Below are 15,836 nucleotides of genomic sequence, written 5' to 3' on the forward strand. Positions count from 1 at the left end.
ACCTCAAGTGCAATTGATCGTTTTCCTTATGATCATGAGACAGCGGGACCCAAGCAATTATTTAGGTTCAGGGATTTATTGAATTTTGAGTGTGTGTAGTCAAACCCTAGAGAGTCTGAGTACCTGCAAGCACTGTTTCAACTTAATCAGTCCAGTCAGCCTCATAGTCACTTCTCCCAGTCTTACTGTGAGGTTTTGCATTATTGGACACACCTCACAGCAGGTGCTTCCCAGCCAAAAGAAGTATTCAACATTACTTATTTGATGTAAACTAATTGTTTGATTAGGATGAATTTCTGCTTTTAAAAGGTAGTTTTAAGGAACAGAATCTTTTTTGTATTTTAAGTGAATAACACAGTACATCTTTTCCTACTTTGATAATACTTCAGGGCAACCCTGAAGTGAGAATTCATAACAGAGCTGAACAGAGTTGTTGAAGCAAGTGTGAGGAAGTGCTAGAACTTTCATTAAGTTATAACACCAACATCTCACAGAAGCTGAAAAGCAGGAGGGGGAAAAAAAAAAAAAAAAAAAAAAAAAAACAAAAAAAAAAAAAAACACCTACATGAGTTCCACAAAATGAAGAAATTCAGAAAGCAGAGAAACAGTAGCTTCTGAAACTCAGAATGACTCATTCCTCATCCAAAACTGCCTTTGATAAACTTAACTGTTTAACTCTGGAACTCTGAAAAATCATTAGCACTACATTCTCACTACCATAAATTACTTCTGTATTTCTTACAGGATCAAGATCACAATTTTAAAGTCTATCCTTTACCACCCATGGTAGCACGTTGTCATCTAAACACCAAAATTCAACACTGTTCCAATTCTAAACATCCTGCATTTAATACATGCTTGGAAAATAGTGAGTACCTAACAGATACAAATTATCATAATGTGAATTTATATTGGTTAATAAACTGGCTAAGACTTCATTCAAAAGCACATTTAAGTGAATTAAATGTATACAACTTGTTTTAAAGTTTCTATTTACATAGAAAAAATATCAAATTGTAATAGCTATTTTATTTAAAAAGATACAAACAACATACCATGCTGTTACTATGGGAATGCTAATTTACACTAGCAAAGGAAAAGGCATTAATTTCACTGTCCACTGGAATTATTTTACAGACAGTTTTCTTTTGAGATCAGGAACACCAAGAAATAATTTGTTAATATTGATTGCTCTGGAGAAAAAACACATCTACTGCTTTGCTCATTTCAGGAAAGCTTGAAAGTTTTTAGAGCTTTAGTTACAGTCAAAGGATGTTCACTTGAAACAATGTTTGAAAGTAATCTAGTTTTGGCATACAAAAGTCAAGCATTCATTTAAACTAGATTTTTCTAGGATGCTTCTATAATAAGCTGAGAGATTGTCAATCACCTTTATACTGCAATTAAGTTTATTCTGTGCTTGGAAGACCTAAATGCATATATTTCTTCATCAACGGTAGGGGAAGCCTAAATGAGCGCCTGAGGTGTAACATCTAACCTTTAGATAACTAAACTGAGACAAGTCTCAACCAAAGAGGCAGATAAGGGGCTGATCATCTTCTGCCAGTCACAGGCGCAACTTGTGGCAGCCACTGATGGGTAACGTCTGCAAACCAAAAAATACATCAACATATGGTTTTATTGTGCTTTGTGGTTGTTCACCACGGGGTTGGGACTGATTACATTTTTATTTCTTTTTTACCTTCAGCTAACTGCCCCATCATTGACCTGGTAAGCGCTGTTGTCGTCACGGCTGGGAGAACCTTCCAGAAGTGTGCAACAGGTGGCAGCAGGCGACCGTTAGGCACCACAGCCACAGGAGGCTGCAAGCGCGCCTCAGGCGCCCCGTGGCGCTGTGCCCCCTCCCGCTCCCTCCCAGCTTTCCTTCTGGACCCTGCTGTCTTCTGCAGGACAGAGGGAACACGTTATAAGCTGTCTTCTCTCCCGGACTGCACTATCTCTTCAGTGAAGATGTGTCAGTGTTTAATATATCTGTGACTAGAAGTGCTTTGGTATCTGCACTCCTTTAGTCTCCAGTTTGGTCTCAAACCACAACATACGTTTTCCCTTTAGTGCTATTACAATAAAATAACTAATATCTGTTACTTGAGCGTTGGCTGGTCATCAGTTAACTTTGTTAACAAAAATTAGTTAATCACTGTCTGTCTGAGAAAAGAGAAATGGGAGCTTCAAACTACCATCAGGACTTGCTAGGGTGATCCCTTAGAGGGTACCAAGAGTGCCAAACTCAGGCCTTCTCACAGCCTACTTGTCCGCTCCTCTCTGATGACTGTTTCAAAACTCCTTAAAGATGGTTTGGAAGACATGGACTTCACTTCTCAACACTACTGGCCCAGGTCAATAGGGGCAATGTACTACAGAAGACACGCTAAAGACCAACAGATGCACCTCCTTCCAAAGAAGAGACTTTCACTCACTGACCATACACCACTGCTGTGAACCTACATTTCTGGACAATCTCTACAGAGGTGTTTTGAACAATTAGTCTGATTACATCTCTGTGGTACTCTTTAAATTAGCTCTTTAAAATTATAATTATATGCACACAAGGTATACATGATAGGAACAAATACTAGGTAATACTTAGTAATGCAAAATGGGCTATCACACCAAAAAAGATGATACCAGGACTATTGATAGTCCATGTGAGTACTTTACAGTGACATATAACAGAAAGGAAATGTTGTGTTTTGTAAATTCAATGCAAGCAAACACAAACTTCCTTTACTTAAAGATGCTTTTTTTGCATAAATTTGGCAGCATTCCAGCAACACCTTTTATCACATACATCAATTTAAGCTGATGATTAGTCCTACTAAAATCAGTGCTTTAGCAAGAATTAGGCATTACAGCACAAAATTAGAAGTGTTACACACTGAAATTTTAAAAACAGTCCATTGAAACTGAAGTTTAACTAAAAATCTAGTTATTATCTAGATAGATTTTGGTAAAAATGCACCAACTATTTAGTCAAAGTCTAGCTACCACTAGAGTGGAGGAAAAAAAAAAAAAAAAAAAAAAAACTAATTACTGTTATTTACTGTTGAATCCCAAAGTCCCGTGATATACCTAGTAAGAGCTAGGTTAGTTGACTGTGTGCTACTATCTCCATAGTTAGGCAGAAATATTGTACTCTACACTTCTGATAACAAAAAGTCTATTCTGCTCTCTCTGTTGGTTGTCTGAATCAGCCTGCACAAACAGAAATTGATCTGAAAGATGTTTTCTTAAATAAAAGAATTCTCCCCTGCAGTCTTTATCTCCTTCCTCATTGTTCTTTCTTCCTTGTCTTAGTTCAGTTTTGCCCCCATTTTCTAGATCAAGAATTCTGTTTTCCCTTCTGTTTTCCCTTCCCTTCCACAGACGTGCTTACATTTGCTCTAGCAAATGGTTTGCTTGGATTTTCTCTTCTAAATATTTCATCTACATCTGACTTTTTCCATGTCTATGACAAAACCACTGTAAAAGACAGCACACACAGTGTACTTATTATCTTCCCTAAACAAAGAATACAAATGAAGTATTAAAAAAAAATACATTCTTAAAATGGTACTTTATATCTCTGAATGAAAGCTATCAGTATTTATCCTTGACTTTATTTCTTTATGATTCAATAGCTTCTTGTCTATATCTGAATAACATTTGCATTGGGTTGGCTTTCATCAGCATCCCAGTTAACCATCAAAGAGCAACCTAGGTACATAAGCAGAGGGCAACTGTCCAGTCAAAGCAAAATTTCTGGTAGCATATCTGACATCACCACAACCAGTATGTCCACCAACCTGGAAGCAAGGACAATATCCAATTCAGCTGAGTGCAATATTCATAAACATATAGATTTGTTAAATTATAGAATGCATTGTTGAACTTCACAAAAGTAGCGTATAAATATAAGCTAAAGAGACACAATCACTTCATTTGCCTAAAGCACATAGCATGAAAGGCATACAAACTTCTATTCAAATCTGCGAATGGATGTCACCTTCATCTGCACATGAGCTGCTTTCCATGTCTGGATATTTCTCTCTTGAAGAGTATAGCAGTCATGCCAAATAATGTGCTGTTTCATCAAATAAAACAAGTCTTTCAGAGCTCAGGTCTTCCAAGGTGAAATTGTTAAAACCCTAAAAATACTAGATATGTCAAAGCAAAGCTTGGGTACCTTTTAATTTGTTTTTCTATCTACACCTCTACTCTGCTGCTGCTATGTCTCTTTAGTTATTTTCTCTGTATTAGCTAGATATAAACACAGTTTTATATCTCTAGTAAAAAAAAAAAAAAAAAAAAAAAAAAAAAACGTTGTATGTATGTAGAATTCCCACTTAATCATTTTCTTTCTAAAGAAATGGTGATGCTAAAATGCTAAAATAAATCAGGGTCCCATTGACGACACCTTTGGGTCATCCTAATCATCCAGTTGGTTTAAAAAACAAATTGCTTAGAAACAAGCTCACATCACCTGGAATTTAACATATTCCACTCAGTGAATGCACAAATATATAGTATATAAAAGGTAGTTTATCTAGACACAAGCAATAAAGATTCTCAGTTTTGTGGAGTACTTAAGGATCTGGATTATGGCTGTACCTAGTCATCTAGGACCTCTATTCTGCATGAGGAGCACTCAGCTGGCTTGTCACTGTTGCTCCACTATCACCCTATCATTATCTAGCAGGTAACTTATGTGTATAAATGTAAATTAACATGTTCTAGGTAACATACATCTCATTAAAGACCCAAGTCCTTTTTCTCTTGGTAAAACATTTCCGTACTCATCTCCCTTCAGTTTCCACTGACCGAGCTTAACATAGTGTGGCAACAATTGCAGGGACCCCCAAGCATAGCTTGTGGCAACATGGAAACTGGACACATACACTCCAACCTCTACCAGGAGGCTCCTCAACAATTTCTTCCTAGCAAAAGCAGCTCAATAGACTTGATATATTCAGAAAGAGCTCTTGAGTCCTACTGAAGCAAGGATGGCTTCTGTTCTGTTAGGTCCACAAGTATTATTCTACGTGCTTTCCGTCCTGTCCTTGGGCTGAATAACTGCTGTGCAAGCAAATCTCTCCTATGTCAGAGCTTTGCTTATTTGTGCTTGCTAGAATGTTTGCTACTTCCAATCTCAAATATTTCAGTCTCTGTGGGGAGGGAGATGCCAAGCAAAATAGAATTTGTGCCCCTTACTTCCAAATTCATCAAGATGTTGAACAACTGAATCTCAAAGAAAAGGAAAGCTGACAAAGATTTCCGATTAACCCATGAAGCCTAACAGAGCGTTTACAAGTGATATCGTATCACATGCCAGTGGTAACACCTATACTCAGAACCATAATCAAGACTAACTAAATTCCCCTTCAGCTGCAATTACCTAGAACTGACCAAATGTTCCTCATTTCTTCCAATTCTTTAAATATATCTGTGTAGAAAATCATCATAAACTTCAGAAGTGAGATGCCTGCTGTTCTTACAGCAGGCATGTTCTTAGAGCAGGCATGTTCTTAAATGTAAAATTCAGCATTCAGACACACAGGCTATGAGACAGAAAAGCACTTACAAACACACTTTAGTGTAAATGATGAGGCAGATCACTGGTTTTGTGGGAAACAAAGTTCAGAGCCTTTTTTAAATGTAATTCAGGAAGACTGACACTTTCCTGTCCCTAGAAATTGGCATAGATATTTCATTGATAGATTGGGTGGCAAGTCTACCTCTCCTCTGCTTGTAACTGCTGTGCACCTATTCATCTTGTACCCTAGTAAAGTGCTACAGTTCAGTATGATACTTTCTGTATTCTTCACAGCTGCTGTCTCAAAGACAAATACACAAAATCATTCAGCAGTATGGACTATTTTGACCTGTCTGCTGTACTAACTGACCCAGCTAAAAAAGCAGATATGACTGATGAAATGGTATTCGTGGAACACTTACCATGGACATAAGACACTTAGCCTACTAGACAAAAATTAGCTAAGAAGTCATTATAAAACTCCATCTCATGAGTAAATCAGGTGTGAGCACTCAACCTATATTACCACCAGAGAGCAAAAGGTGAACTGTCTACTTGCTAGTCATAACTAAAAGAACTGAAAGGTCAGTAGTCATCTGTTGGGCTCTGCTAGCAATCACTGATCCCATTAGATACTCAGATCAAAGATCAATTTAGTACTGATGGGCAAGAGATTCCCTCAATCAAAGTAATTAAAGGCCAAGGTTTCTAAAAGTACAATTTCTCACAGCTTGGTGTGACTTTAATATGAACTGTAGCCTAACAACTTCTAGTCAACCTCACTCCCAATTTCCAGTGACCTGAACAAAATCCTAAGCACTCAGAAGTTGCTCTGTTTTTTTCAGCAGTATTATGGGGTCCAAAAATATTTTTTTCTTTTTGTATTTTACTGATACAATTCTTGCCTTACACATAGACTTTTATGGATACTGCTTTCTCCCATGACTGAAAAAAGTGGAAGTCTTAGCAACTACATTCACAGTTCAGAATTACACTGAGGTAACATGAAAAAAATTAACTTTCTTGTGAATGCAGCTGACAGCTCTTGACTTCACTTCTTACAACACTGAACTATGATCTGACATCAGAAAGGAACATAGTTATTTGTGATTGATTCCATCACCTCAGATTTGTAAGTTAGCTCCATTTCATGATCAACAATGGTAACATTATATGCAAAAAATAATCAAAGAATATCAGCAAAGACATCATTCGTTGGCCAGAATAACATAGTGAACATCAGTTTTTATGTAACAATTCTGTGCTAAATCTGATTACACACAGACATCATTCCTAGATTTAAGAGAAAAAACAAAATTGTTTACCTTCACACATTCAAGACCAAAACCTTAATAATAATAATAATAATAATAATAATAATAATAATAATAATAATAATTCTATCTCATTTTTAAACTGATTTTTAAAATCTGAATGGTTTTGTTGAGCTTGGAGTTTGAGAATTTAACAACGGATTTATATTTTATTTCAGTGCCAGTTTAGGCTAAATTATGACTTCTTAAATGTACAAACAAGTTAGCAAATAGTTTGTTCACTTTCCTTTCCTGCCTTTTCCATTTCCTCCTGCAAGCTTCTTTTATTCTCAGGCAGAGACAAACATATATTGAGACATAAAAGGATTAATTGACTACAACAGTACCTGTTTCACTGCATGCACACAGGTTAGATTTCACAGAACATGGCTGAACATATAGTCAGGAAAACATCAATATTAAAACATGATATATCTTGAATATGTAATATTACAACAATTGTCTGTTCTGGAGATCTGGTAAGACTGAGCATTTCTGGGAAGAGAAAACTGAAAGAATCTACTTAGCATTAGGATTTATTCCTCTATATAACCCAGATCTATTTGTCCTAGGAAAACTCTCAGTGGTAACCGTGGTGATGAAAGATGGCTGCTGATGAGTGTCACAACAGCCAAAAAGCAAATGCTACAGACACATCATTCTTCTTGCATAGATAATGTGAGTTGGCAGCTCTGGAAGAATATCTATTCAACTGCCAAAGAGACATAGCACAACACAGCCTCCCAATTAATATGCTGAAGTATATGTCTATTTACTGTTGCTCAAACAGTGAAATATTTTCTTGATCCTAAATCATATATGTTTTAATGTCTCATCATATATTTCCTATGTGTGTTAACATACAGAATATAACATATGTTCTTATGTATGATATCTGAGAAATTGAAGATGGAAAACCGTACTTCTCTCAAGTTGAAGTTGGGAAAATTACTGATTCCTTTACATCTTCTTTATACAACGTAAGTTATACTTACTTAAGACAACAACGTGATATATAACTGTTAGAAGTTTATGTAGTTGTTCCAAATCTGTTCAATGTATGCTCTCTAAACTCCTATAAATAGCATCTCAGTTCAAAATTACTGAATCTCTGGTATGTTCTAATAAATGCGAAAATGTCACTCATAGCAATATGTGGCTTGAGAAAAGTTCTCTTGCGTCCCAAGCATTCAGATGAATCATGGGTGAAATGCAAAATCCAGTACTCAGAACAAGAAAGCATCCCAAACAAGCAAATAAAAGAAATTCTGTCAGTTGAACAAAATAAGCAAGAAGACAGATGGAAAAGTAACAGAAAAACAAAGGCAGTACTATAGCACAGAAAAATTGCACATAAATAATGTAGAGATGCATAAACTTATTGCTAATTTGGACACTATCTATCCCTCTCTCATGTATACCAACAAGTGAGTTTATTCAGTTTGGGGTGTTTTTTCTGTTTGTGTGTGTGTTTTGTTTTGTTTTTAAATAAAACACAGCCCTACTGCAGGTGACAGCCCACACAGACAGGCAAATATATGTATATCAAGTACATGTTAAGTACAACTTAATGTATTTCTGTTTCCACGTGAATTATTTCTAATAAATCTTCATCTTCCCAGTTCACAACTACACAAAATAGGAGGTATTATTCCAGGTACAGTTTTATCATGCTGTACTGGAAAGGGATTGTGACTTCCCTGATAAAACTTCCATTCCTTATTTGAGTCTTTGAAAACGTCAGTAAAACATTTTATCTGAACATAAAAATAAAAATGTCACTGGTATCACTTGTACATGTGATTGATTAGATTGATTGATTAGATGTCAATCAGTCATTGACCTCCTGGTACACAGGCACTGAAGAACATCTCAAAAAGCTTACAACTTGGTTTCATTTATTAACTTCCTAAGCTTACAGGACGGCTGTTTGATTAATTGTTAATAAGTGCTGAATTGCTATTATCAAAACAACAAAAGATTACAAGAATCAGAGTTAACTCCAAAATATAAAGTGGAAAAGTAAAATTTGAATTCACTGAGCACCAAAAAACAAGTACAACTATGACAATAAATAGAAACCATCTCATGGTATGACCAACATTTCTCTCCTCACATTGATGAAAAGGCTCAGCTACATAGTAGAGGCTACAGTTGTATAAAAAAAAAAACCCACAACTGAGATGAGAAACTGCCGCAGTCATTTCAACCTATGAAATAAATTATGAACAGCAATATTTTTCTGTTTTATTTTTTTCCTGCTTTAAAGCAGATTCCATTACACTTAGAGCAATTGTATTTATGTAGCTGGATTTTTCAGTGGGATTTGTTTTACTGTCATCAATACAAAAATCAAGATTGTATGAATCAAAACAGAAACATGCAAGACCAGAGTCAAGGAGTTATATGAATCACCTGCAAAACATGGAGCTTCCACTTAACATCCCACAGCATGAAACATGAGAGATCACAAAGAGTGCTGAGCTTCTACACAAAGCAATATGAACAGTGTTTACATATTCTAACGGTTGTTGCTTAATCCATTCTGAAGGAAAGCCTGCAGGCTTCTCCCTGAATGCTAAAGAAAATTCCGTAATTGAAATGTATCATGCTAATATCCTAAAGATTCTAACTGAACAAGCAGTTTATTTGATTGCATACTAGTGATGAGTCCCATTAAAAAAAAAAATATATAAAAAAAAATGGTTTTCCTCACATGCAAAGTAAGAAAATTACGATACATACCTCCTTCCTCACCTAGTAATGAGAAATGCAATATAAAAACTAAGCATAATTTTCCTGTTTATAAATTGACACCTTAACAAAAAAGAAACAATAAAGTTATTTAACACTACAGTAGTTTTGACATTTTCTGTCAAAAGCTTATTTGCCAACATTACCAACATTAAAACTTACTCTGAAAGAAACGCGGGCGGTAACTCTCAGGTACCTAACTCTTTCTTAAGCTCCTTATTTATGATATCTTTGTTAAAACCTTCATAGCTCTTGAGCTTTGGGATTTACATTAGATTATGTGGACCATTAACTTGATATTAAATTCTCTTACTCATTCAGCTACTGATATACCCCCTTCCTGAACAGTGGAGACACTAGCCAGTATCAGTGCCACGAATCCATCCTTCACTTGTTAATCTAGCACATTTGTGTTAGGAACATTTTGACTGAAGTACTCCCATTGAAACAGCTTCTTCCTTAGAACCATATACACAGAGAACATGCAACTGCCTTCTAAGGAAAATGAAATATTAGACTTTTTTTTTCTGATAATTAACGAGCAAGTTGGAAACCATTATGATACACTCTTACAATGATTACTAGACACGTATAAAGCATGGTCCAGACAGATGAAACAGTTAAAATGCCAGAAAGTTAGCCAGAATTAAACTCATGCTCAGCATAAATCCAGCTGAATTCCATGGAGTTACACCAGGAATTATGTTTTTAACCTGCATTTCCTTAATGTATGAAAATAAGCATTTAGTCATTAGAAACCCAGGTGACCCTTCCAGGCACTATTAGTCCAATGCAGTAGTTCCCTGTGTCAGTATTACTACCAAGCTACCTTGGAGGATAAAACTCCTTTCAGACCAAATTTTCAATTTACTTTTAGTATACAGAGATTAATTACAAGCTCTGACACTGATTTGTAGGCTCCTTAAACTGGTCAGTGCTGCCACCAATGGCACTGGCTTCAGGGTGTAAAAACAGAACATCTTTCACAACATGTATCTGAACCACTATTTTCCCAATATAACTGCAATTCTTTTTATGGTGAGGATATGAAATATGACCTATATGATCTCCCACTATCCTTTCTCCATAGCTCATTGTTTTAACAAACACAAATGATTTATAGTTTGTCACTGTTCTCTAAGGAAAAATTCATTTCTCCTGCATGATGCTAAACCATGTACCATAGATTTCTGAATTCTGACAACATTGGATATGTAATAGCTTTTCTAACATCATGCTTTAGCAACATATGGCTATAAGTAAAAGCTGTTAAAGTGCTTTCATTTTCACCTGCTTTGTGGGGACTCCTGCTGGGGGCACAACAAAAGTTCACAAAACCTACATTATGCATTTTTCCAAATGCATAATCCAAATGCAAAATCCAAGCTATTTTGATTTTCTGTGCACAGACAAGGATCTAATGGATATGACAAAAATCTCTTTCTGAGGAACCCTTAGCCCTCACTTGTATGACCAAATTATGAAATGAAGGAAAATAAAGCAGGACTTTGCAAGGTGAGATCTGATATTCTCACAGTTTTTTCAGATGATATTTCATAACTCCAAAAACTATTCAATATGTACATCATAACATTAATAGAGTTTTGTTCTGTTTTGTTTTTTATCTTAAACTTCCACATTTAAATTCTCTGTGGATTCTGCTGTACTTGTAAAAGTGTAAAATTCCCCATTGCCACATAAGGAGAATTATTACTACTGGTGTGATAAGACAAAACATGTGCAAGAATACCTACAAATTTTAAAAACATCTCTTCCATTATCATGTATTTTCAGCAAGGCCCATAGCATCGGATGAGTCTGTGAGCTGCAAGAAATTTAAAGACCACAGATAAAAGCGTTTGGAATTAAGATTGAAAGGGTTTGTAATTGAGCCTTGAGACCCTATGTTAACAGGAAAAAGGCCGTTAATAACTAATTTTTCCAAGCTGTGCACAGAGAAGCACACCTGAACAGAGTGCTTCACCTCCAAGACATTCATAGAAAAGATCAGTTAGAAAGCAAAAACCTTTTTCATGCAACTTGGTGTGAACTACTAACAGCAGTTAGGCTGCAGATCTCATAATATCTGTGTTTGTAACTTGTGACTCCTGTGAATTAGCTTTTAGTCTCATAAAGCCTCAGCCTAATCTTAAACCCAGGAAAGAGGATTATTCCTGGAACAATAGCTTTATTATGAAAGACCTATAAAACTTCTACATTCTTATGAAATTGAAATGTAAAGGCAGCAGAATACTGTTAGATTTTATTGCAAACTTTAGTATGAATATATATAAGTTAAAAAAAAAAACAAAAAAACTTCACTGTGTTTTTCTTCATCTTCATGGAACGGAGTATTATGCTTTCCACAAAATATGACTTCTTGTTATTCATTCCATGGGAATAGAACTTTGAGTATGATACATATATGAATCACTAACCAACTTGCATCAATAGATTAATTTTGTCTCAAGAGTTCTAGTGGAATTTAAGTTGTATGTGCAACACTGACTTAAAATGCTAACAGTATAAATGACATCAAAGAAAACCACCACTCTAGCTTAATGACCGAATATCTGCCAAATTCCTTATTTCGAATCTTACCAGCATTTTTACAGTAGAATGAACTAAGTGTTGGTCTGTTACTTGAAATCTCTGCTGTTAAAATCATTAAAGCATTTTTTCATCAAGTTCTGTAAAGAAGATACCCTTAAATATTAATCATTCCCTACATAAATGAAATTTAAGTATCATATTCTATTTCATAATTACATCTTTATAATAGCCAGGAAAATCAAACCCTTAAGCTTCACAGACAGTGATGTACAGTAACAATCCCCACTTTTATTCTGAATCTCTGGAGTATGTGAGCTATATGATTCCAGATTCTGGCCTTTTGCTGAAGTCAACATTTATTTGTCATGTACTACCTCTGTGCAATGAAAGCCACTAATTTCTAGCCATGTTCCAAAGAGGGTAAAAAAAGGATAACTTTCCTGAAAACAAATTTCTGCAGAAAGTCATTCCCACTGCACTGACAGAAATAGGCAGGATAGAAGAGACAACTATCATCATAGATTGAATGTGTTGTATATAAAGAATAGCAGTAGCCTATGAGCCGCATAATTATTTAACAGTGAAACTCAACAGAGGGCAAAATTCCTAATTTTGCATCTGACACAGTAGTAAACAAATGATATACTCATTCCATCATATATTTGTCTTTAGATACTGTCTTTAACAGACGCTAGTATTGGTATTACTCAATATCATACTCTGCCTATCTTTAGATACTGTTACTTTTCTCATGCTTAGACTGTAAGACTTTTTTTTTTTTTTTTTTTTTTTTTGTACAATACTCAATACAGGAGCATTTTAATATGTGAACAATAATTAGGTTCATTGTTAACTGTATTGGAACAATAAAAGCTGCAGTGTCCATTTATAGACTAGTTAAAAGTTAGGAAAAAAAAAAAAAGCTGAAATTCCCTAGAAATATGGAAAACAACTCTGTAATATCAAGCTCTGATGGTTACTGAAAACAAGGCTTCATTATCTTATTTTGACAAACAGCAGGTTCTTGCATATGTGATAGGTTTGGCAGTTTTCATTTAATTCAAGCACAGAGAAACAAATATGTCAACACACTATAGAAGTGTGAGCACTCCACACAGAAAAAGAAATCTAACTGAAGAAAACACTTTTAAATCCAAGAACACAAAAAAGCACAGAGAAAGTTCAGACTACAAGGCCAATGGTGAAATTTTGGAGATGAACTAGGTTAGAAACCAAACTGTGACTGGGATCTCAAAAAAATATATTATTTCAGTCATTTTAGAATTTTAAGATACTACATTATCCCTCTGTCCTGTTGTAAAGGTGACCTCTAAATAAAAAACTTTCTCCTTCCTCAGACTCTTACGGTGTACCTTTTCTGTTCTGTACATTGGTGCTTTGCTGAATTTGCCTTGTCACCACATCTGATCTTCTTCTACTATCTATTTATTATTTTTGGATTGTTTAAACCACTTCACCTTTCTTCTGACCTTTTCATATTAGAAACTGATTCCAGTTTTGGAGGCAATTATCCCTTCTGCACATTGTTCTTTGGATGTTTTTTCTATACTCTTCATTAATTGCTTCCTACTGTTGTTTATTTTTTTCTTCTTTTTTTTCAAAATCTGACAATAAACCCGTATTTTTTTCTGCATTGTCTTTACTATATTTCTGATTATACATGTATACCATCTTAACTTGAGCACTGTTTAGACTTCACACTTTCTGTTAATTACCAACTGATATTTCTCTAGATATTTGATTTCTTCATAGTACTGTTTTCTTTTTGCGAGTAAAAAGGTTTTATTTGTTTACCACAGAAATCTATCCCTGGATTGGCTCTGGCTGGGATGGGATTGACTTTCCCCACAGCAGCCCCTACAGTGCTGTGCTCTGAGCTTGGAGCTACAACAGAACCGGTAACCCACCAGTGTTTTGGCTATTGCTGAGCAGTGCTGGCACAGCATCAAGACCCTCCCCAAACTCCACAGGCTGGGCTTGGCAAGAGGTGGGGAGAAGCCATGGCCAGGGCAGCAGACTCAAACCAACCAAGGGTTTTCCCTGCCATACATGTATGATGGAATCTGGAAAAGGGGAAGGAGAAAGGGAGGGATCTCATTAAGAGATCCTCCTGACACGCTGCTACACATATTGAGTCCCTGCTTCCCCAAACGTGGCTGATCACTCATTGATGGAAAGTAGAGAAATGCTTTTTCCTTCTCTTTGCACAGCCTTTGCCTGTTTTTTCCTCTTTATTTTCCCTTTAACTAAATTATTCTTATCTCAACCATGAACCTTTTTTTTTTTTTCTGTCCTTCATACTTTCTTCCCTTCCTCTCCTTTTGAGGAGGGGAAGCGAGAGAGCGGTTGTGTTGGTTAGCTGTCCATCAGGTGTAAAACCACCACACTCTCTTCTAGTAATGTTCTGGTAGGATACAAGGTTAAACCTCACTCAGCTCCCTCTAAATTTTGATGTTCTGAAAGACTTGTATCTTGAAGCTATGAGAGTGAGGTAAATCTGATTTCATCTTGGAATCTGTGATGTTCTGATGCTCTTCTCCACTATAGATAATGTAAAACTAATCAGTGCTAATTAACAATGGATTCATATAATTTCATCGTTACTTTTACCATGAATATAATGGGTTTTCACATCATCTCCTTTCAGAAGTGTTAACATTTTAAGTCAGTTCTCAGTGCTGCCTGCATCTGAAAAGCAATCCTTTGACTTTATGAGCATATTCAGCACCATCCATTAGAAAATTTAGTAAACATATCATTATATTATTATTGGCCTCATGATGCCCTGTGTCAGGAGTTAGGCTTTCTTCATACCATTATGATTACAACTTTAATATTACTGCAGCATTCAAGAGCCCTGATCTTGCATAAGCAGAAAAGGAATAATTTTTATTTTGTGTAGGACGTACATGAATAAATTCCTAGCACTGCTCTAGAAATCTTAGCTCATATTTTCTCTTCTGTCACTTGTCACAGCAAAAGCAGATTTATCCTAGAGTAGGGCATGACATATTTAGCTAACAAATTGCACACGGTCCAAGTGAACAGGTTTTCTCATATTCAGGAATGCCAAAGCAGGTTATGAGTGTGATAAAATATATTAAAGCCCCACAAATTCAGTTTGCTGTAAGCCTTCATGCATTTTGTCATCTGGAGTATTTTCTGTCATTCATGTCCTCTCCAGCACCTTGCCTGTCCGTGCCTGCCTGGTAAATGGTGATTGGTCATTCAGTGTGGATTTAGAGACACCAGCTACAGCACAATCATAGCAAAAGGAACTCTAAAGATGGCATACACGTGCAAAGCTTTGATGAACTGTCCAACCTACAGGGTAAACATGGCCTTTATCTAATATGCCTGACAGAGAAGCTCAGAAAAAAGCTGTTTCTCCTCCATTATAACCAGCAAGGCCTACACTGATTTATACATTGAATTAGGAAACTAAATCAAGATGAGCTTTCCACCCCTCTCTTCAGCTTCTTCAGTAACAATTCAAAGAGGTCAAACCATATCTGCAGGGCATGTAGCAAACAGTCTTCTTGAAACTGCCTCTGAAGCTGAACAAAACCAGAAACAAATAAAAAGGAGAGACTGTGAAAAGACAGCACTTCTGCCTCTGCTAATCTGCTGTAGGTGAAACCCCTGACAACCTTGGGCTTGGAGAG

This window comes from Anas platyrhynchos, chromosome 8, assembly GCF_047663525.1.
Source record: "Anas platyrhynchos isolate ZD024472 breed Pekin duck chromosome 8, IASCAAS_PekinDuck_T2T, whole genome shotgun sequence".
Classification (NCBI taxonomy): domain Eukaryota; kingdom Metazoa; phylum Chordata; class Aves; order Anseriformes; family Anatidae; genus Anas; species Anas platyrhynchos.